This window comes from Lissotriton vulgaris, chromosome 4_1 (assembly GCF_964263255.1).
Source record: "Lissotriton vulgaris chromosome 4_1, aLisVul1.2, whole genome shotgun sequence".
Taxonomy (NCBI): domain Eukaryota; kingdom Metazoa; phylum Chordata; class Amphibia; order Caudata; family Salamandridae; genus Lissotriton; species Lissotriton vulgaris.
Window position 1 is genome coordinate 1,080,213,627 of NC_141691.1, and position 24,127 is coordinate 1,080,237,753.

The 24,127-nt window shown below is 48.0% G+C and overlaps 1 protein-coding gene and 1 long non-coding RNA gene across 2 annotated transcripts in view; one reads left to right on the plus strand and one right to left on the minus strand.

Moving 5' to 3' along the window:
- Positions 1–24,127, plus strand: part of TRIO (trio Rho guanine nucleotide exchange factor) — a 5,246,815-nt gene that overhangs the window by 2,680,118 nt on the left and 2,542,570 nt on the right. The gene's annotated exons all lie outside the window — the stretch shown is intronic.
- LOC147722890 (uncharacterized) lies at positions 294–3,811 on the minus strand. The gene is made up of 4 exons (XR_015310049.1): positions 3,769–3,811; positions 3,538–3,671; positions 830–947; positions 294–351 (listed from the first exon to the last, which is right to left on the minus strand). It is a non-coding gene; the product is annotated as an uncharacterized LOC147722890 (long non-coding RNA).

Genomic DNA, 24,127 nt, shown 5'->3' on the forward strand with positions numbered 1-24,127 from the left:
CTATACAAAAGAATTCCATTGTAAGAGGGCCTCCAAGCTTTTGTCTCAACCCTCTCTGCCAGGGATGCTACATTATTTGAGCATACCAAAATAATTGTCGCTCTCACTAGATTTGTCCTTGAGACCAATGTCTTCCTACATAATGGACATTGATTCCAACAACAATAATTTTTTGGAGCACACAGGTACATATAAAGTCTAAGTATGTGTAAATCACAAAAAACACAAAGCAAATTCTTTTTGAGAATAAATGGTAGGGCTTTCTCAGTTCTTGTCTTTATTTTCATCAAATTCCACTCCCTTTGCCAACGCGTTTCGCCGTGGTTGGGTTAACCTGCGTCTTCGTCAGGGCTGGAAACAATAAAGAATATTGCATTTGTAATACACATATCATTCCCTCAATTCATGTTGTTAAAGCCCACAACATTGCAACCAGGTGCATAGGAACTATTCAAAATGTGCATCGTGTTAATATAGCAGAATCATCTCTCATTATCAAATCTCCGGTCATTTAACCTATATATACATAAGCACGAGGCTAAAAACACAAATAACATAAATAAAACCAAGTAATCTTTTTATCAGCTTGTTATTGAGTGACATTGTGAATTTCAAAACAACCTCATTGACCATAGTGTATTTAAGTTTATAAAAACCCCTGTGTGAAGGTATGTAAATTGCGCATCACTCTTGATGCCATTACCTTCGAATTTTCAGCGGTGTTCGATACCTAATGAAATAAAGGATACTGTCCTGTCATTTATATAGAGTATGCAATGCATGGTATCAGGCGATATATCTATGTAAAGCCCCAAAAAGTATGGCCTACCTCGCAGGAATCCTTGTCTCCAGTCAATATTTTTCTCAAAGTCTATTTCCAGTCAGTCACTGCTTCACAATATATTAAAAAGTTCCCATTTGGCAGTCAAATTATGTATCCAAAAAATCTAGAACAGAATTAGGCAGACGGTGTCCTGATTAGTATTTGTCCTCCGTACATACATATCAAGTAAAAGTCTCAACATTGTCACCCCATATAAGAGGTTCCTTAGACAAAGCAGCCACTAGGTATCTATCGAAACAAGCATTGGAAATGCAATAGGTCTCGCATTAGGAAAGTTTGAGCAATTGGTATTGTAAATGACACTTTTTTTATTTATGTGTTGGTTTTGAAACTAGCAAAAGTAATAGCTTTGTCAGTTACAATGTCAATAGTTTTAACTTTCGCAAATGTGACACCTATAGCATTTGTAATGCAATGTGTGTTGTCTTTACGTGACTTAGATGTATTGATATTGCAAATAACAATGGCTTTTAATTATGTAAATAATTAATACTTAAATAAAATTTATTGTAATTTATAAATGGCAAAAGCTTAAACGTTTGTAATTTAATTTTGTGAAGATTATGTTCAGTGTATTTTATTGTGACGAAAATCCAAGAACATTGCATTTGCACCTGGTGGTGGATGTGGTGGTGGTGGATGCGGTGGATGTGGTGGTGGTAGTGGATGTGGTGGTGGTGGTGGTGGTGGTGGATGTGGTGGTGGTGGTGGATGTGGTGGTGGATGTGGTGGTGGATGTGGTGGATGTGGCGGTGGTGGATGTGGTGGTGGTGGATGTGGCGGTGGATTTCATGGTGGATGTGGAGGTGATGGTGGATGTGGTGGTGGATGTGGTGGTGTATGTGGTGGTGGATGTGGTGGTGGATGTGGTGGTGGATGTGATGGTGGATGTGGTGGTGATGGTGGATGTGGTGGTGGATGCGGTGGTGGATGCGGTGGTGGATGCGGTGGTGGATGCGGTGGATGGGGTGGTGGTTGTAGTGGATGTGGTGGTGGATGAAGTGGTGGTGGGTGTGGTGGTGGTGGTGCATGCGGTGGTGGTGGATGCGGTGGTGGTGGATGTGGTGGATGTGGTGGTGGTGGATGTGGCGGTGGATGTCACGGTGGATGTGGAGGTGGATGTCGTGGTGGATGTGGAGGTGATGGTGGAGATGATGATGGATGTGGTGGACAGTGCACACAGTCAGAGCAGCGTGCACCAAAAACAAACACAGCCCATACAAAACCGAAACAGCATGTATCAAATGCAGAGACGGTTCACACAGAACATGAGCACCGTGCACCTAAAGAACACACAGCCTATGCACAACTGAAGCAGCATGAGAGGAGAGGGCATTGGAAGTCGTGGGAGTGGGACATCTGTACGCATATGCCCTCTGCACAGCAACCCCACACAGGACAACGAGACAGTAAAACCGAGGGACTCTGCAGTGGCACCTACTCCTCTTAATCACTTCACGAGTGCTTACCTGAAACTGATTTGGAGGCAGGTTTGGGAGTTTGTTCAACCGCTGTGTAAGAGATGGGTCTGCACTGTAAGAATGTCAGCTGTATCTGACCGTATACGTAATGACACTAAGGATTTGGAAAGTAACTTACTAATTTATTTTTGTATTTATTTAATAGCGCAGCGCTAGTACTAGTCCCACTGGAGTGTGTTGGAGCGGCAGCGCTATGCATCAAACACACAGACATAGAGAATGAATCATGCAACCAAACGTGGTTGCCGTGATAAAAAATAAAGGGCCGTCCGTTTTTTAAATATGAATGCGTGCGGCAATATCAACCCTCTGAAGCATATGGCAGGCTGGAAGTGCTTGGCAGCCTATAATAATGAGCATGACTGGAAAAGAAGAAAGTTTACCGACTAGAATGCTCTGAATTTCCAGCGGCTCACAAAGGCAGGTGATTGTCATCACAGCACGGTCCTGCAAAGCTGGCAACTGATCCCTTGTTGTCTTCTGCGGAAAATACGGGCAAGCCTTTTTAAGGTGTGCATGCATGCAATGGCAGGGTGTAATGGAAATAAGCGGCGCCATGCTCAAATACAGCACGGACCCCGTGTTTAACAAGTATGAAAACAAGAATATTGAGAAAAGGAGAGGGGAGGACGGAGAGATGGGAAAAGAACGGAGAGAGAGGGATAGAGAGGAGGCGGCGAGGTAGCGAGACTTGGAAGTGTAGTTAGGACACTAATGGGGGTGGGGCAGTGGGGAGATAAAGTGACAGCAGCCTGGCGGCAGTGAAAGAAGTGTAATTAGGGGGAAGAGAAGTGAGGCCGGGTGTGCTGGAGAAGCAAGACGGAGGGAGGAGAGAGAAGGGGAGGGGGGAGGAGAAATGCGACACGGCGGGCAGGGGAGGGGGCGGAGCGGGGAGAGGAAACAGACGGAGGGAAGGCAGATAGGGGGAGGAGAAATGCGACACGGCGGGCAGGGGAGGGGGCGGAGCGGGGAGAGAGTGTGAAAGCAGCAGGGGCCTGGAGTGTGGCTGAGGGAACTGATGTGCACGCGCTTTTAAGCTCAATGCGCATGCGCATTGAGCTTAAAAGTCACGGGCACTGCAAGGAATCGCCATGATTCCTTGCAAGTTAGTTAAAGAGTGGTTAAGCCCCCATAGTCTCGCAAGCTCGATGCGCATGCGCATCGACAGGCGAGACCTAAAAAAAGGGTTATGGTATTCTCAGTGACCCTTACCTTGATTCAATATTATATACAATTCGCTATTCCCAACGCTATTTCCAGGCCATATAATATCGAAGTTAGACAGTAATATATCCAGAGCTATCTCCTTTATGTAGATCTGCCGCGATGCAGTGGTCTTTGTTGACCTGCAAAAATTAGTGAGGGAGCGGGTTGTTAATGATGTCCCTCTAGCCTTGATACCGGGGAGAAAAAACAACATTGTCATGTGTAGCAGTCTCTTACCTCATATCGGGCAAAGCAGTACTTAGGTTGCGTCCCGCCCGTGTGCAGGCGAACAAGTCCATCTACCGGTTCTGCGCTGATAAGTATTGCGCAGACACCGAGAAGGGACTACCAAACTCTAGCTGTAATGGGCGCCATCTTGAAATGGTGTCCACGGAGTAATATGAACAATTTGGTCTATGGAAATAGTACATAGTCTGAAAACAAATCTAAAGATTATAACAATTAGCCACACAGCCAAATCAACAGGAGAAGTTCCCATTCTAATAATTTAGGAAATGTACGTTATCGAGCCAGTCCGTTTTCGGGATTGGTGCTGTTAAGGTATCATGCAGACACCGAGAAGGGACTTCCAAATCGGAATGTACTGGCCACCATCTTGAGATGGTGTCCATGGAATGATATAAGAATTAATTAAGGTCTATAGAATTAATAGATATGCTGAGAACAAAACTGGAAGTTCGTAGCAATATATCACACGGCCATATTAAAAAGAGAAATACTAATACAATATTTTAGGAAGTTCGTGCAGAACCGGTAGCTCCCAAGACAGATCTCTCAATATAATCATAAAAACAGAACTGTATCAAGTCCCACGGACTCCATTAGTCCCCCCCCTCAAACTATTTGTCATACAAATGAAATCTTAAACCTCTATTCAGCTGATTGACGTCCTAAGAAATAAGTCATGAGGGAATAAGTAACTTCTTATTCCATCCTTTCGAGTGTTCTCACACATCAGTGCATGTAATAATTCATCATGGGTCAAGGTTGAGACATTTTATGGATGAAATTATTAAGAATTGTTGTTATGGTCTGAGGTCAATTATTCTAATCTGGTGCTCTAAAGGTATGCAAAAAATCTAAACGGTATATAGCATACACCAGGGATACTCATACTACGGCCCGCGGGCCTGGGGCGGCCCGGCAAGCCTTTCCTGGCGGCCCGCGGACCCTTGAGACATCAGACCTGTGTTTTACGTTTTTTTTTTTAATTGTCTGCAGCAGCGCGAGAGACTCTGCTGCTCTGTAGGAGCTGACGGCCGGGCGATCCTAGCAATGGCCAGAGTAAAGCTGCTGGGGCCTAAGAAGAGGTGAAATACAAAGGCCACATTAACATGCAAATGGTCTTTTAAAGACCTGTTAAGAGCTCGTGTGCGGCTGCGAGTGTGTGTGCGCCACAGGCAGGGTGGGATGACAGAGGGTGACAGAGGGAGTGGGAGGGAAAGGGAGGGGGACAGAGAGTGAGTGAGAGGTAGTGAGTGAGTGAGAGTGAGTGAGTGAGAGAGAAGGGAGTGAGGGAGTGAGTGAGGGAGGGAGTGAGTGAGAGGTAGTGAGAGGGAGTGAGAGAGTGAGAGTGAGTGGGAGGGAGTGAGAGGGAGGGAGGGAGATGGAGGGAGGGAGTGAGAGGGAGTGAGAGGGAAGGAGTCAGAGGGAGTGAGAGGGAGGGAGAGGGGGAGGGAGGGAGTGGGAGTGAGTGGGAGTGAGCGAGTGAGAGGGAGGAGTGAGTGGGAGTGAGAAAGTGAGTGAGTGAGAGAGAGGGAGTGAGTGAGAGGGAGTGAGAGGGAGGGAGTGGGAGGGAGTGGGAGGGAGGGAGTGGGAGTGAGAGGGAAGGAGAGGAAGGGAGTGAGAGGGAGGGAGTGAGAGGGAAGGAGAGGGAGGGAGTGAGAGGGAGGGAGTGGGAGTGAGTGGGAGTGAGTGAGAGGGCGTGAGTGAGTGGGAGGGAGTGAGAGGGAGGAGTGAGTGAGTGAGAGGAAGGAAGGGAGGGAGTGAGAGGGAGGGAGTGAGTGGGAGTGAGTGAGTGAGAGGGCGTGAGTGAGTGAAAGGGAGGGATGGAGTGAGTGAGAGGGATGGAGTGAGTGAGAGGGATGGAGTGAGTGGGAGGGAGTGAGAGGGAGGGAGTGAGTGAGAGGATTGGAGTAAGTGAAAGGGAGAGAGTGAGTGGGAGGGAGTGAGTGGGAGTGAGTGAGTGGGAGGGAGTGAGTGAGTGGGAGGGATGGAGTGAGTGGGAGGGATGAAGTGAGTGGGAGGGATGGAGTGAGTGAGAGGGATGGAGTGAGTGAGAGGGATGGAGTGAGTGAGTGAGAGGGAGCTCGTGTGCGGCTGCGAGTGTGTGTGCGCCACAGGCAGGGTGGGATGACAGAGGGTGACAGAGGGAGTGGGAGGGAAAGGGAGGGGGACAGAGAGTGAGTGAGAGGTAGTGAGTGAGTGAGAGTGAGTGAGTGAGAGAGAAGGGAGTGAGGGAGTGAGTGAGGGAGGGAGTGAGTGAGAGGTAGTGAGAGGGAGTGAGAGAGTGAGAGTGAGTGAGTGAGTGGGAGGGAGGGAGTGAGTGGGAGTGAGTGAGTGGGAGGGAGTGAGAGGGAGGGAGGGAGAGGGAGGGAGGGAGTGAGAGGGAGTGAGAGGGAAGGAGTCAGAGGGAGTGAGAGGGAGGGAGAGGGGGAGGGAGGGAGTGGGAGTGAGTGGGAGTGAGCGAGTGAGAGGGAGGAGTGAGTGGGAGGGAGAAAGTGAGTGAGTGAGAGAGAGGGAGTGAGTGAGAGGGAGTGAGAGGGAGGGAGTGGGAGGGAGGGAGTGGGAGTGAGAGGGAAGGAGAGGAAGGGAGTGAGAGGGAGGGAGTGAGAGGGAGGGAGTGGGAGTGAGTGGGAGTGAGTGAGAGGGCGTGAGTGAGTGGGAGGGAGTGAGAGGGAGGCGTGAGTGAGTGAGAGGAAGGAAGGGAGGGAGTGAGAGGGAGGGAGTGAGTGGGAGTGAGTGAGTGAGAGGGCGTGAGTGAGTGAAAGGGAGGGATGGAGTGAGTGAGAGGGATGGAGTGAGTGAGAGGGATGGAGTGAGTGAGAGGGATGGAGTGAGTGAGAGGGATGGAGTGAGTGGGAAGGAGTGAGTGAGAGGGAGGGAGTGAGAGGAGGGAGTGAGTGGGAGGGAGTGAGTGAGAGGATTGGAGTAAGTGAAAGGGAGAGAGTGAGTGGGAGGGAGTGAGTGGGAGGGAGTGAGTGGGAGGGAGTGAGTGAGTGGGAGGGATGGAGTGAGTGGGAGGGATGAAGTGAGTGGGAGGGATGGAGTGAGTGAGAGGGATGGAGTGAGTGAGAGGGATGGAGTGAGTGAGTGAGAGGGAGTGAGTGAGTGAGAGGGAGTGAGTGAGTGAGAGGGAGTGAGTGAGAGAGAGTGAGTGAGAGGGAGGGAGTGAGAGGGAGTGAGGGAGTGAGAGGGAGTGAGTGAGTGAGAGTGAGTGAGTGAGTGGGAGGGAGGGAGTGAGTGAGAGTGAGTGAGAGGGAGGGAGGGAGGGAGTGGGAGTGAGTGGGAGGGAGGGAGTGGGAGTGAGTGAGTGAGAGGGAGGGAGTGAGAGGGAGTGAGTGAGAGGGAGGGAGGGAGGGAGGGAGTGGGAGGGAGTGGGAGGGAGAGGGAGGGAGTGGGAGGGAGGGAGTGGGAGGGAGTGAGAGGGAGGGAGGGAGTGAGAGGGAGGGAGTGAGTGGGAGGGAGGGAGTGAGAGGGAGGGAGGGAGTGAGAGGGAGGGAGTGAGAGGGAGGGAGGGAGTGAGAGGGAGTGAGTGAGAGGGAGGGAGAGAGACGGACAGGGAGGGAGAGGAGTGGGGTGGAGATAGAGAGGGAGGGAGAGGAGTGAGGGGGAGATAGAGAGGGAGGGAGAGGAGTGAGGGGGAGATAGAGGGAGGGAGAGGGAAAGGGAGGGAGACGGAAAGGGAGGGAGACTGAGTGAGAGGGAGGGAAAGGGAGGGAGACTGGATAGGGAGTGAGATGGAGGGAAAGGGAGGGAGAGGGAGAGAAAGGGAAACGGAGGGAAATGGAGGGAGAGGGAGGGAGACGGAGAGGGAGTGAGAGGGAGGACAAGGAAGGGAGACGGAGAGGGAGTGAAGGGGAGGGAGACGGAGAGGGAGTGAGAGGGAGAGGGAGTGAGAGGGAGTGAGTGAGAGGGAGGGAGAGGGAGGGAAAGGAAGGGAAATGGAGGGAGAGGGAGGGAAAGGGAGTGAGACTGAGAGGGAGGGAGAGCGAGAGTGAGAGAGAGGGAGTGAGACAGAGGAAGACAGGAGAGAGGGAGGGAGAGCTAGAGAGAGGGAGGGAGACCGAGAGAGAAAGCGAGAGAGAGATGGGTGTATGCCGGGACCGCTCAGTGGACGAAGGCAGGGATCTGTGATCAACCTCATGGTCAGTTTTATGTTGTTGCTCTAGTCTCACCCCTCCCCCACTGACCCCGCCCCCACTGATGCGGCCCTCAGACACAAACCAAACTGTAAATTTGGCCCCCGAGAGAAAGTTTGTGAGTACCCATGGTATACACCAATAAGAATCAGGAAAACCTGGATGTGTTCTCAAATAAAAAATGAAAAAGAGGGGTGATCATAACACCAATACCAGCCATTGGCTCTGGTGCATTTACAGCGTGCATGCACCCATTTCACGCAGAATTATTTCGAATTCAATTCTGGTCATACGTCTTTCAAACCTACTTTAGTCACCTAAGAAATATTGAAGCTCCTGGTCGAAGTTTATGCCGTTCTCTACAGCTTTTAAGTGCATGATCCACCTTGCCTCGCATCTCTGTAGCATAAGTTCCCTGTTACCCGCCCGAGGATCAATTTTCACTTGGTCAATTCCAAAAAACTTGAAGTTCTTATTTTCATTTTGAGCTGGGCAATTGTGTACATGTTCAGCTATTGGGTACCTGATGTCATTCTGTTTTAGTGCTTTCAGATATTCTCCTATACGTTCCCTAAGCATCCTTATTGTGCTTCCCACGTATATTTTGCAACATTTACATTCAATGATATGTACAATTTATTTGGTACTGCATGTAATGTTCGTTAGGATAGTGTACTTTCTGCCATTCCCTATCTGGAAATCTCTTGTTTTGTCTTTAGCATTTTTGCAAACCCCACAGTGCCCACATTTGTAGAACCCTTTAGAATGTTCATCTAGCCATGTTACTGATTTCTTAACAGGGTAACTGGGGCTTAGTAGTGCGCCTAGGGTTCTCCCTCTGCGATATGTGATTTGAGGATGCACTCCAATGTGGCTTGCCAATGTCTTATCCAGTTTCAAAATGTGCCAGTGTTTGTTCATGCTGTCTCGTAGAGTAACGCTAGTTGGGGTATAGTTAGCAATAACCCTTATTGACTCTGAGTTTGCGACGTTTCTTTTTGTTGGTTTCAAGGTGGACAAGCGATTTGTGTCAATCGCTCTTTGTTTTGCTGTTTGAATATCTAGTCTACAATAACCTCTGCGGAGGAATCTCCCCTCCATGTCTTCAAGACAGTCTATAAAGTGTTGGTTCTCACAGCAGTTTCTTCTTGCCCTAATCATCTCCCCGAATGGGATGGCTCTTATTTGGTGCTTGGGGTGCGCACTCTTAGCATGCAAAACTGCATTGCACGCAGTTGGTTTTCGGTACATCGTGCTCAAATTTTTGCCTCCCTTTGTGTGCAATTCTACGTCCAGGAAGACTATTTTAGTCGAGCTATGGTTGGTGGTGAATCTTATATTCATATCATTCCCATAAAGATAGTTAAAGAATTCATTCAATAACTGTTCTGGACCTGTCCAGATCATTAGGCAGTAGTCCATGAACCTTCCCCAGTAGAGGTCATGTTCATTCCAAAGACTTGCTCCTGGGCTCCAGATGCAAAATTCCTCCATCCAGCCCATAAAGATATTAGCATATGCTGGGGAAACTTTGGAGCCCATTGCTACGTCCTGAGTCTGTTTAAACCATTCCCCGTTGAATAGAAAAATATTGTTTGATATAATTAATTCCGTCATTGCTAGTACCATCTGTGTATGTTCCCATATGATGAAGCTTGCTAGGTATGTGAGAGCCCTAGTTCCGACAAGGGAAACCCACCCCCACTGTTTCTACTCCATGTGGGACGACCATTCATTGGTGTTACTCCCACCTGCAACTCTACGTTCCTTCACTCTGATTCTGAAGTACTCCATACTCTTTTTTTGCTCACTGTAATTGTGGGGCATGTATGCTGGACCTCTTTAAACTTGCCCCTTTGTCCCTCTTGTTTGGTACAAAGTATAAGCTATTCCACATGGCTTGGGTTGTTTTTTATGGCCCACTGGAGTAGTTTTCTTTTGTAAACTCAAAGATCCCTACTTACCTACTAGCAGGAGACGTCCTTGGTGTTAGAGAAAAAAATATCCTCCTCAATTGAGTTGGTAAATCCTACATTTTGGCTGTAGGTTGTTCAAGCTTAAACCTTTCAAAGGATCCCCATATATTAGTACCTTCTCTGAATTCCACATATTCAAATGTCTGAGGACGAACCAGCAATTAACATAAAAGTTAACTGCAGACATGTTGTTACACAAATGTTGTTATAACGTGGACTACCGCATACTGGTGGTGATGTTACCTTTGTGCTTGATGCCCACCAGTCATCAATGACAGAGGTATTCTATTCATGGGCTAAATTCCCAGCATCTAATATAACTACAAGGCTGTTTCATTCATATTCTGCAGATACAGTTCCTAACAACGAAACGTTTTATGAAGCACTAGAAATGCCAGTAACTTACCAAGAAAACTAAAATTGGTTTGAAGGCGCCCTACCACATACAAACAATAGTGTTAGACAAGGCCCCTTAGCAATGAGGGAACAACATGGCTAGTCTTAGCGGGCTACACAACCTATCCAGATATAAGCAATCCGACAGCTCCGGACCTACGTATGTTATATATAGATATGGTTAAAACATATAATATGCTTAACACAGTTTGTTATGCGAACAATAAATCCTGCGAGGGTTGCTCAAGCTGCGCAGCCACAATTGGCTACACCTGACATTAGTTCACAGACTATCAATGCTGTTATGTGTAAAATTCCCTCCAGCCGGAAGGAAATTCTGTTCTGGATTGCACAAAAAACAAGCCAGCTTGAAGCAGCGTGTCCCCTTACGGGACTTCAGGAAATGCATAGAATTCTCATGATATGCCTGCCAATGGGAATGGCTCTCCTTTTGGAAGACTGCTTCACTTTGGGTACAGTCTTTGTTGCAGTATATATCAGAACACACGGTACACCCTCATAAGCTGTTTTGCCTGAGGTGGTTAGACAGATTGAAAATAAGTAAGGGCAGCACCTGCCCTGGATTTGGAGATAAAACTGATGGGCAACTTTGCCACAGTATTTGCCTCAGTATTTGCCTTTATGCTGCTTACAAATTTGACTCTAAGAAACAGGAGCACAAAATCCCTAGAATTATCTAAGAAACCTATGCAACAGGAAGTAGAGATAATTTGGGAGCCAGACCCATTAAACCACATATTAAAAGTCATTTTGAAAAGGAAAACTCAAGCAGGCATCAGACTTTTCTGCTACGAAGAAGTGGGATCTCCTCAACAGGTGACCACTGAAAAGCGCTATAACTTGTGTAACCAGGATAATATTAAAATGACTGACAGGTATCAGGATATGGATACACGTTCATCTTGTTCCTTTCAGGAATCATCCGAGAAATGCTTGGAGAGAGGTGGACGATCAGAGCGCATAGCAAAAAGAGTATGTGAAACCGAAGGGGAACTCCCAACACTCTTCTGACTTCATATTATAATAGGAAGACAAGTGTAAGCAGTCCACTCCTCAATCCACAAAGAAAAAGGTAGCTGGGCTTAAAGTCAGGCATGCCACGGATATTGAGAACATTGCTTCTGAGCAGGGAGTGTGCTCGGACCATGCTGGACTGCACAGCAGAAGTCACAATACTTTGCCGGCACCTGATGGGTTGTCTGGTGGTAGTAGCATTGAGTGACTACATCCAGGTGGAAACACCGGATACAAGAGTGAGCGTCCTGCATTGCTTATACAAGATGCAACTCCAACTGGAGGGGGAGCTATAAAGATACATTAATTAACCAATGTGTAATTGAAAGTTGCACCTCCCCTATGAATAATCCTTTGTTTCCAGTAATGAAATTATACCTTTCATATTGACTAGTATTAGATTACAGACACTTGATCACAGCTACAAGTATCACTTATGAATAACTTAGTTCGGAAAAAATACAAAACCACTTTAGATATTTCAAATGGATTTTTCTTCCAGAACATAGCGTCTGAAAGCAGGTATTTTACCTCATTTAGCCCTCTCCGGTCTCAAAACAAATCTTTCGATTACCTCAGGGGTATAAAAACAGCCCTGGGTTGTTTTCAACCCGGGTTATAGAACTTTTGCAAGAATATGATGACCAGACATTGTCCTATGTCGATATAAAACAAATCAAAAATAGAGCACCTCAATGTCCTGTTTTTAGAATACAAGTGGGCAATTGAAAGCAAAAGCCTAGAGACCCATGTCCTTGAGAAGTGTTAAGTTGTACAACCACAATACACCATGAAGAAACTCCAATCAATATTGAGTTTCTTGAATTTTGGCAGAATATACATACCAGACTACACAGAGCGGGTAAACCCGTTCTGCGACTTGATCCATCCAGATTTTTCAAGCAAACATTGGACAACTGAACACACACACATACCTACATTCAGTACAAGCTGACATGCTAGCTTCCAACCACTTGCACATGTGTGAACACCACCAACCTGGTGATCCGTATAGTTGCGGATGTATCAGGGTACTGAAGAACCGGTTAAACCCACTTACTGGGTCTCAGCGGCGGGGGAACCGCCCTAGTCTTCCATATCTTCCATACTTAGTAAAAGGAGACACAGGAGCCTTTATCTGCAGGTGGAACCCAGATTTATTTCAATAGCCCGGGCTATGAAACAGAGTCCTAAGCTAGTCAGAGACAAGCCAGAGGAGGCTGCTACTTCACTCTGTAGCTTACAAGCCTTTTATACATTTTTCATCCCAGTCTTTTGGTTGTTAGTCCATTGTTCAATCAAGGCAGTGTTTGCAGTGATAACCAGATCCAGATGATGTTTGTAGTTGGTGACCTGGTCAAGGCTTGGTACACAGATCATTGTTCACTCTGCTTGATCAAAGCCGGTCTTTCAAGTCATTGTTTAATCGCCCTGATCAGGGCCCAACAGTCAGACCATTGTCCAGATAACCTGATCACGGTGTCAAGGATGTTTACCAGGCTGGGAGCCGGAGATGGAAAACAAGCTTGTTTACACAGGGAGTGGGTGTCTCATGGCTTTCTGTTGAACTGCAAAGAACAGGGGGTTGGGTGTGCGACAGTTCCTGTGCAGAAATGCAGGCTGCAAGATGGTCTTTGTCGTGTCAGTTTAGATTTTTCTCGGGCATCAGCAGAAACAACCAGGTGGGTCATGTGGAAGTGTTTGACACGAGATGGCAATGAAAAAAACAATGGAGTCCCGGTACAAATGATGCCGATCATAAAAACACTTTTCCTCAGACCCTCCTTCTGCCATTGAGTGGCAAATACTTTAAGAAATGTCAATGTTCATAAGACCATCTGTTTCTTGTTGGAGCATCATCATCATATTGGTGTTGTGAATGTTAGAGGGTGGAGGCTTGATGGTCTGGACACACATTGTGCAGAGCACTGACAGGCACTGAAAGCACAAACAGCAAGAGACCAGGACAGCTACTCCCAAGGCAAGGAAGATGAGGACCCTCCAACCCCACTGGGAAAGAAGACCCCAGATCCAGCCTATGAGGGACCAGTTGCCTTCATCCAGATGAATTTCAGAAGAAAGGCGATGCAGACATTTGATGGCATCGTACACTGTAGGTGCGTTGTCTGGGATGTACACGCAGCAGCTGGAGCCGATCAATTTACATACACCTCCACGATCAGCAAGGATGACGTCGAGGACCATGCGGTTTTTGAGCGGTATGAGGCGGTCCACCTGTAGCTCTGCAGTGATGTTGGAGAGGGCACCAGCTGTTACTGTGATGGTGGCCTCAAGGACCCTGGTCAGTCCTCGTACAGCTCGACTGTTTGCCGTGGGGCCCCAGAATGGAAGGAAACCTTTAAAGAAGTCCCCGGCTTCCTGGCCTGCTGTATCCTCGGCTGATACGACGCCACTACGTGAGCGGCGCTAGGCGCCCTTCATTGACAGGTGGTAACCTCAATGGGTAGAATACGTTGGTGGAAGGAGGAAGGCCAGATAGCAGGTACCAGACCTGTTACGGGGAGCCAAGTGTAGGCGGCAGTGCCACAGATGAAATAGGTGTTGGGGGATGCCACCAGCTCGGAGGAGGTGTAGATTTTAAGGCTTTAGTGATATCACACGTACTGGTACCAGCTTTTTTAGTCCCTAGGCCATGGATGCAGACACGGCCTTGCACATTTATGACATTCAGAGCGTTTCGTTCATCAGGCAGTATCCTTCTGGTGCGGAATCTAGAAAATGTCTGTCGAGTGGTTGAGTTGAATACTACCATCTCACTGAGTTCATCTGGTGGTAATAGCAATGTGGAAGAGCTGAACGTCCAAAAAGGAGCAGTGGCATTGCCAGATCTGTTCCGCCAGAAGTCATTGCGGAATGTCCCAAGGACAGAATTGGCAGTACCATTGACAGTGTAGGCCTCCTGCATCAACATCCACCATGCAAGACAAGACCCAGAGATCAAAAATGGGTAAGGAAAGAATGGGACAGGGTGTATCATGGAATGTGGCATCAGTCCACACACCCAGCAGTTGGAAGTGTTCATGATCAGCTGGTGATGATGCAACATTTGGATGAAGGTGTTGTGGAATAATTCTGCATGGCGGGGTAATTAGTGAGCTGGTAGCGTGTAATATTGGTGCTCTACAGGAGTCGGTGTAGGAGTTGGTGAGGTAACAGGATGGTGGCTTACTAACAGCCAACCAAGGATAGACAGGATGAGGGAGACAAATAGCGCCACCACTGTGGCCATGAAGCATTTACTATGTCGGAGACAGACGTCTGGTTTCTGGATTCGGGCGTTTTGGACAGCTGCCATTGTGCTAAGCCAGGGACCTCTAGTGGCTGTCTGTGATTGGTGGTTGCTTCACTGGGCGCAGGTGCCAAGGAGCCCTATGGCATACCTTAGTCTGACACACCAGAACTACTCTTGTCTGGGAAGATCACAGCTCTACAGCCTATCGGCACTTGGCAAAGTCAAGGGCAAGCCTGCCCCCGGGGGCGCAAGTTATATCGGTCGGAAGTAGGAACAGTATGGTCGGGAAAAAATTGTCCTTGGTGTTGAGCAGAGTTAAGGGAGGGTTCCACCATTCCTTTCAGTATGCTGTCACTCTCTGCTTCCGTAGATGTAGAATGTATCTGGCATCACTGAACGGGACAAACTTCGGGACTGTTTCTGTTTCTGCGCCTCCTTGTCCTTCCCTTACCCACTGATCATAGGGGAGGGGCAGAGGCACACGCCTGCAATGCGACGCATTCTCCCGATTCTACCGACCTTCTACTTTCATAGCGGTGCGGGTGGCCAGTAACACCTGACAGGGCTGTGTCCAGCGGGGCTTGAGGCTCTTAGTCCGTTGAAAGTTCCGGATCAGGACCCAGTCACTCGCCTTTGTCAGGTAGGGCCTCGTGCACCTGGTGATAAAGAGTACGAAAGGTATTAGTTAGACTGTACAGATAATCAGTTAATACAGGGTATTCAACGTCAGACAGTTTCTTAGGCCGTGGGACACCCCATACATTGGCAGGCCTCCCGAACACAACCTCATGGGGAGATAGCCCTATTCTGGTGTGGGCCATTGTTCTTGTGGACAGTAGGGCCAAGGGCAGAGCATCAACCCAAGTGACACCTGTCTCGGCTACTACTTTGGCCATTTTAGTTTTTAGGATGCCATTGTATACCTCCACTAGACCTGCTGACTGGGGGTGGTTAGTTGCATGAAATTTTAGTTTTATACCCAATGCTGTACAGACATATCCCATAATTTGAGCCGTAAAGTGTGTCCCGTTGTCACTCCACACCAAGTGGGGTAAACTGAATCGGGGGAGGTACTCTTTTAATAGCACTTTGGCGGTAGTGATAGCGTTGCAGTCTTTGACGGGGTAGGCTTCCACCCATCGGCTGAAGGTACAGACCACCACCAGGACATATTTTAAATTGTTACACCTGTCCATCTGGAAAATAATCCATTTGGAGGACTTCAAAAGGGAAGGTAGGAGAGAATCCTCCCTTAGGAGTAACTGTGCCTTTTCCTGGGTTATACATTAGGCAAATTATGCATGTTTTAACCAGCTTTTCAGCATATGCTGGTATCTTAGAGTTGTACCATGTAGGTTCCAACAGTTTACAAATCCCTTTTGCACTAATGTGGGCTGGACCATGGGCCATCGTAACTACTGCTAGCACATGACTGTCAGGTAACATCCATTGTCTTTCTATAGTCGTACGGACCCAGCAACCATCAATTCCCTCCTTTGCTAATTGTTCCTTCCACAATCACACTCTGTACTGTGCTTTCAACCATGCCCTCGTCTGCCACCCACCTAGCAGGACCTCCTACATACATTCCTTCCCTTTTCCTAAGAGCTGTTTGTCTGGCCGTCTGGTCAGCCAGAGCATTGCCTTTCCCAACATCATCTGTCACTTTCTTATGGGCCTTACATTTTATAATGGCCACCTTTCTGGGGAGTGTCAGGGAGTCTGACAGTCGGTGAATTAGGGGGCCATGTTGAATCTTGGTCCCATGGGAAGTAAGGAAATTCCTTTCTTTCCACAACCTCCCGAAGTTGTGGGCCACCCCGAAGGCCTACTGACTGTCAGTATAGATATTTACTGTTATTCCCTTGCTTAACTCGCAGGCTCTAGTGAGGGCCACTAATTCTGCTGCCTGAGTAGAGCACTGCAGAATCTGAGCTGTTTCTACTACTTGCCCCAATGTCGTGAGGGCGTAGGCGGCTGAAGTGTTACCATCTGGCCCTCTGAGACATGATCCGTCCACATACAGTGTACCTTCTGGTTCTGCAATCAGGGTATCCTGTAAGTCAACCCGTCCCTTCGTCTCCTCCTCTGTCCTCAATATACAGTGGGTCTAAGCGGGCATCCTGAGTATCCAGTGGGAGTAATGTGGTGGGGTTCAGTGCAGTGCATCTTTTGATGTTAATGTGGCTGGCAAAGAGTGTCAATTCATATCCTGTAAGTCGTGCGTTAGTGAGGTACTGTGTCTTGGTGTTATTAAGGAGGGTATCTACAGAATGGGGGACCATCAGAGTCAGGGTGTAGTTCATGACGATTCCCGCACTCTGACGGACCATGAGGGCGGCCGCAGCTGTCGTCCGTAGACTACTGCAACTGGATCTAAGGTGGCTGAAAAATAGGCACATCGCCGTTGGTGACATCCAAACATCTGGTTCAGGACAGCGCATGCACAGCCGTCTGTCTCATGTACAAAAAGAAAAAAATTGTTTGCGATAGTCAGGAGTACCGAGGACTGGAGCAGTACACAGGGCCCTCTTCAAATCTTGGAAGGCCTGCGCATGCTCTGTAGCCCATGGAAAGGAACTGTCTGATATGTCTTTAGTGGTGAGGGCAAGAAGAGGTTTGACATGGCCAGTAAATTGGAAATCCACTGTCTACAGTATGAGGTTAGGCCTATGAAGGCTCACACCTGCTTTTGTGTTTGTGGGGCCATCATAGCATTGATAATGGCTACACGATCAGCGATGAGCTGCCTTCCCTCCTTCGAGAGGAGATGACCTAAGTAGGTCACCTTCTCTTGACAAAACTGAAGCTTTTTCAAAGAGACTCTGTGGTAATGGAGGGCAAGGTGGCGTAACAGACAGAGAGTAGCTTCTTTACATGTTGGGGCAGAATTTGCAGCAATGAGGAGGTCATCTACATATTGTAATAGTGTGGAATTATCGGGGAGTTCCAAGGAATCTAGTTGACTTTTTGGGGCTTGACTATATATACTGGGGCTCTCTGTGAAACCTTGAGGGGCGCGGCAGAATCTAAAGCTCCGCCCACCAAGGGAGAAACCAAAGAATTGTCTGCTGTCAGGATATATAGGAATGCTGAAAAAAGTATTCTTCAGGTCTATGACAGAAAAGTGTGTGGCGTCAGAAGGGACCATTGTTAAGAGGGCTGTAATGTCGGGAACAACAGGGTATTGGGTAATCGGTATATTTTAGGGGAGAGAGCATCTCCATTGGTAAGAACAGGAATAATGGGACTGTTACAGATATTGCCACGTGTCTCCTCCACTACGCCCTTGTCCATCAATTTAGATATTATTGTCAAAAGGGCCATTTCTCCTTCCGCGGGTAGTCTATGCTGCTGGAGGCGGGGGAGAAGTGCACCTGGCTGGATGCGTACCACATGAGGGGGTATGTTGAGACACCCTACATCAGTGTCTGATGATGCCCAGTGGGAGGAAGGTAAAGACTGCAACTCTGGTGGGAGCGGACCGGACAGGTACATATAGGAAGCTGTGGTGGGAGAAATTGTAAGGGATACACCTTGGGGACTACATGATATGGTCGCATACATAGCTTTCAGTAAATCCATGCCTAACAAGTTTTCACTGCAACCTGTAGTAAGAACCAAGGGAGCGTCAATATGTGCAGGGCCAATATCGAGAGGGAGGGGTTCAGAGACAGGACTGGTCACGGGTGTCCCAGCAAAACCCACGGAGACATTCATATTGCCAGAAAGGGGTGCCTCCGGGACTGACAGACGTGCAATAGAAGACCTGGTGGCCCCAGTATCCAAAAGAAAATTCTTATCGTTCCCCACAACTGACATTTGAACATACGGGCCCCTTTGATCCACTGGAATTTGCACTCTGATAATACCCCTTTCCTGGCTGTCCTATGCTTGGTAGGATCCTGTCTCATCAACTTCATCATAATCATCATTGTAATAAGTGTGTGTTGCTTCGTACCCATCAAACCTATTGGCCGGGCGCGGCCAGACGGGTGCGTCATCACTGGGCTTACGTTCTTTATCCTGTGGATGGGGCGGGCCATGATCCCTAGTCGGCCTCGCTCCCCTAGGAGCGCGAGGCCAAGTCTTCCCTGTTCTTATGTTTTCAGCTAACACGGGCCACTCATCTATCCAATGGCTGTACCCCTTACAATAAGCACACTGATCTGTTTGGAGGGCTCCCGTACGTTGAGGGCTTGAGGGGGTAGACTGGCCAGCCCTCGGAAGGGGTTGGAGTTGAGGTCTAAAATTCCTGCGGGCATCGGGACCTCGGAGAGGGTAAGCCTGCTGCAGAAGTGCCCTAGTCTTAAGATCCCTAACCTTCTTACTTTCCCTGTCTCTATCTTCATTCTCCCTATTCTTGTGATATTGTTCCATAGCCTAGATACCAGTCATAGTTTGAGCAGACCACGTACTTTCAACTTTCTTAGGCCTGGCGGAGATCTCAGGAAGCAGGTGGCCGACAAACTTATCGACAAACACTGGGCCAGAACCTGGGGTTCGGGGATCCAAACCACTATGTCCCTTGTATTCTGTCTCAAAATGGGTAAAGAAGTCAGCCACATTCTCTTCTTTTCACTGCCTACAGGCGTTTATTTTATCCCAGTTAATGACCGTTTCGGGCAAAAGTGCTTTCATAAACATCATTATTTTACTGTGCAAAGACAGGATGGCAGCTTCTGGTTTAGTCCCTCCTACCCTTGCTTCTTCCATAGCCTCTAGGTCAGCCCATTTACCTCCCAATGCCACTTCATGGTCAGTATGTCAAATCTTGTACCAAATTTCAGTGGGGACAACGTACCAAAAAGCAAATCTATATCCTCGAGAACGAGAGTTCCTGCAGATATAATCTGACCTAATTCTCTGTAAAAGGCAGCCGGATTCTTCCAGGGATCTGGTAATTGTCCTTTTAACTGCATTACTACTGACCTTTTCCAAGGAACATGAACCCAAAGCCTGCGCCAGTGTGCTTCAACAGCCCCATGGCCATTATTTTGGGCATCAGTAAGTGTGTTAAAGACAGGGGCCCCCTCTCTCATGGCATAGCTGTTTCTAGAGGGGTGTTGGAAAAAGCGGTCATATCACAGTAAGCCATTTAAACAGACAGCGCCAAACATCCCCTCTCCCTGAACATCGCCTCTTTTTATTTGCGACCTAAGGTGCATTAATCCGGTGGGTATCTGCATAAGCGCATTCTCACATTTTTGCATGACCAAAGTACACATGTATTCAGCCCAAGTGGTCTGTTCCATAATCGTCCACTGAGAAAAGGTGGACCATATTTCTTTAAAGGTATAAATAGTCCTGTTATTTATCCAACATTCACACTGTTGCTTCTGTAGGTCATTTTCTCGAAGGGACAAAAAGCTGACTGCAGAGCGCAGGGAGGCCAGTCGGGGGGAATTCAACAATTTACATGAATCCTGCTTAACTGTAGACCACGGGGAAGTAGGAAAAGTGCGGGTAGGGGTAAAGCCGCAGGGGTTGGGCGGATGGAGACTTGTTGTCGTTCCCGCAGCGAGGACAGGGTTAACGGGCGTGGTTGGTGCCGTAGGAAAGGTCAGGAGGGTCGGTGTGACAGGGAGAACAGTAAGAGGGGCAGTGGGGGCAGGAGTGTGCGGTGGCGGGGGACATGCGGGGTGCGAGGCGTCAGGGCAGGGTACATTGGGGCATTTGCAGGAGGGCTTTCTAGCATGGTATCAAGCAAGGAATAACTTTCTTCTCCCCCTTCCATATGGCCCGTTCCTTTCTCCTCACGGGCTGGATAACATTTTTGTACCCGAGCCCCATGCTCCCTATCAGCTATTTTTACTGATTTTGTCATTTGATTTTGTACATTTTCTCTGGCGTGGTCGGCCATTGACATACCTGGATAGCAAGCTGCCAAATTTAGCTTGCTATCCATGTTCACGTTTCCGTTTACATGTGTAATCGCTAGCATTATTTTACATTTTTTAATTTATTATTATTTTTTCGTCTTGTATAATCTATTTTTTGGAGCTTATTCCATTGTACAATCAGGTTTTTCCGTTGTCCTTTCACTAGTCTGTCTATTATGTTTATTATGCACGTAAACAGACGTCACCCCGTCATTTAATTCATCCCGGCTACACTTTCCCGGTTCACAAACTTGATTGCGAATACATGCCACATATGAGGTGTTGCATCCACAGTTTCTGTTTGGCACTATTCACACTTTTATTTCACTCGCAACGTTGGTACTTAATTTACACTCATAGAGCGTGTTACTACTCTCATGAGTTGGCGTTTTTTTCACTAGTCTGTACTCACTGATATTCAACGTTTCCGTTTAGCACAATTCACTCTTTCTTTTACCTAGACACACGGATTCAAAGACATGCCACATAGCAATGAGAACATAGCATGGTCACGCTCTTTCAGTGAACTCACAGGAGACATTAGACTCACGGACTCGATTACTTTTTTCTACTCATACTTCAATATTTTACCACTAACATCATCACTACGCGCATCGCATGGTGACCCACTCAAGGGTATTTCCGCCCGTGACCTGGGAGCCAGAACGAGAATGTTTGCTTATAATTTGGTACTTTATTTGTTACTCGCGTATATTTGCTTGCGAGGGTGAACCCCCTCCTGAATACACTTACCTTTTTTTACAGATTGCGATGATGTCCCCTGATGAAGGGCATGCGTCCCTAAATGCATAGGGACTGATGTATTGCAACTGGATGATACACAATGTATAATGAGAGGAAATATCATTACAGCGGATAACTGTACTATGAATCACAGTTAATTCAATTAAATTTTGTGTGTTGAACTTGATGAATTTGTTCATTGCCACATACCTTTCAGACCTTCATTGAATTGATATCTTAAGAGACAGCGTCTCATCAGGAGTGCCATTTCGTTTCGACACTTTTCTTATTGCCCCTGTATAGTGTACCATAGGTACCCAGGGCATAGGTGCATCCAAGGCCTACCAGGGGCTGCAGCATGAATTATGCCACCCCTGGCTGGCCATCCAAATTGACACAACTGGCTGATCACTCAGCTGGGGCAAGGTCGTGTAATCACCCCTTGCTTAGGTAGAGTATTCCTATACCTACCATTATATATAGACACATATATACCTATAAGTCACTCCTATGGCAGGCCTTAACAATCCTGGAGGCAGAGTGTTTGGTTTTATGTAAGATGGTGCTCTAGCATGAGCTGAGCCTGTCTGCAGCTTTCGGAACCATGTCCTTATAGCTGTTCTATGATATAGCCATACCATATACTCTTAAGTGCATTATAATCCTCTCGGTTGAATGCTAACTTTGGTTTGGCTTTATCAAAACATGTCGTGTAAGGTGTCATACGCTTTGGAATACTACCCCCTCACCAGTTCGGACGACGGGGGTAGCAATCCACCCTTCGAGAGGGAGAAGACATGTTGTTCCTGTTAATCCCGGTTAAAGTTAACCAGAGCCTCAGCATCACAAAATGGATGCTGCTGCCAGACACAAGTCTGACCTCCTACTGCTGGGAGTCCTTCCAGCGAGGGAGGATTAGACAATAGGTTTGCTGTCTAGGGAGGTGCTAGCACCACCCCAGACAGACCATAGTATATTGGGGCAGAGAGGGATGAATGAAATGAGACACTGCCTGGGGCACACGAGGTGCTCCATGCATAGTCCAGTTCAAACCAGTTTCTGGGGCACTCCAGCCCCAGCTCTGGCACGAAACTGGACAAAGGGAAAGGGGTGTAACCACCCCCTTCCCTGGTCCCACCCATAGGAGGGACCTAGCAGGTAATCCAGCCCTTTTGATTGGTATAAAGATAGGAGCTGAGTCAAGAGACTTTAGATTTATCCTGAACTGAAACTTGAAACTAAACTCTGGACCTTCAACATTCTACTGCAACTAGAAGACTGAAGAATCTCCCTTGTAGTCAAGGAGTGACCACCCTGTGCAAACAGGCACCATCCAGCGATCTGCGGTTTGCTTTGTCGACGCTCCCGCCAGAGCCAAAGCACAGAGCCTGACAAGAACTGGACTTCCAGACTTCCTTGAGCCCAATCCACAGCCACAGCAAGGCTGAGACCCGTGGAGGCGACGAGAGACGTGGGACCGGACATCTTGAAAAACCTGCTCTTTGCTTTGTGCAGCTTCTGAGGCACCCTCGAAGTTGTGCATTGGGGATTGAGAAGCCCCAGCCCCGTGCACCTTTTGCACCGACGCACAGCCCTCCACACTCACCGAGTGCCGCGTGGGGCCTGCTAGTACTTTTGTGCTCCACGCGTCTGTCCGGTAAATATGCCCGTTGGCTAGTGGCCTCTGTGATGACGAACCTTTGAATTTGAACCGCCTGCCTGGTTGCTCCAGGTGGGCCCCTACTTCCCTGAAAAGGAGAAGTCCCCTAGACCTTGCTGGTCTAACTCGAAGCGAATATTCGATTCCTGTGTGGGTTGTATTTGCCAAGGCCTGTTGACTCTAATCCGGAAGCCGACGCCGCCAAGAGCGAGATCCTTCGTGGGACAGTCCGTATCCAGCTCCTGGTCGTCGTCAACGCCTCATGGTCCATGTGGCTGCAGAGTCAAGCTTCACGACATCACCTGATTGCTTCGCGACATCGCCTGGTTCCTTCCTGGTCTATGGCTAGGGACCCAGACTCTGTCCCCTCTGCTTTCAGGTACTCTTCATCCTCGATCCGCCCTTGGATCCAACTGGACACTTCTCTCCAGGTTGCCTGCAGCATCTCTTTACAGGTCTCCATAGGATTCAGCGACGAAACCCGACACAACTTGACACCTATGCACCCGGCACCTGTGGGTGAGGTAACGCGGGCACTCCGGTGCTCCTGTGGGTATTGACTATCCTAGTGTCCTAGTTTTCAGTAGCTTTCTCCTAGTACATCCGGAAGCGTCCTAAATCAACTAGTTTCGAACTCTTACGTTCCCATTGTATCCCTATGGTAACGCGTGTGTGTGAATAGACAGTGCACACGCATCCCGTTGGCCTCCTGCTTCCTAACTCTTGTTAGCTCAGTGTAGCCCCAGCGATTCCCTAGGCCCTAGGCGTACTTAGGCGTGGGCGGAAAATCCGTTCCGCTCGCGGATTTTACGGATTTTCGGGAAATCCGCAATCCGCGAGATTTGCGAATTTCCCGCAAAACCGCGAGCAGCGGATTTTGCTCGCACTGCTCGCACTGTTCGCGTGAGTTCGCGCCCCGCGAATAAGTGCAAAATTGCAGAAATACGATCTTAGCAAAACTGAAAGTAACTACTTACCAGGTTCAAAAGTTCAGGCTCATCATTAGTAGCCATTTCCTGGAGTGCTTCCTGAGGGGCCCCTCCAGAGTTCAGTTGCCAGTTGAAACTAGTATGTGACCCTGCTCTGAACCTCAGAATAGTTACACATATGCCACAAAGGTCCTGAATTACAGCTAAGGGAGACAAGCAGGAGCCAGGCTGGAAGTTAAAATCCATTAATCAGCCCCTAATTCATTATTGTCAGTTGGGGCAGGGCAGGTGTTGTAACTAATTTTGCAACAATGAAAGCACTTAGCAAGTGCAAAAGAT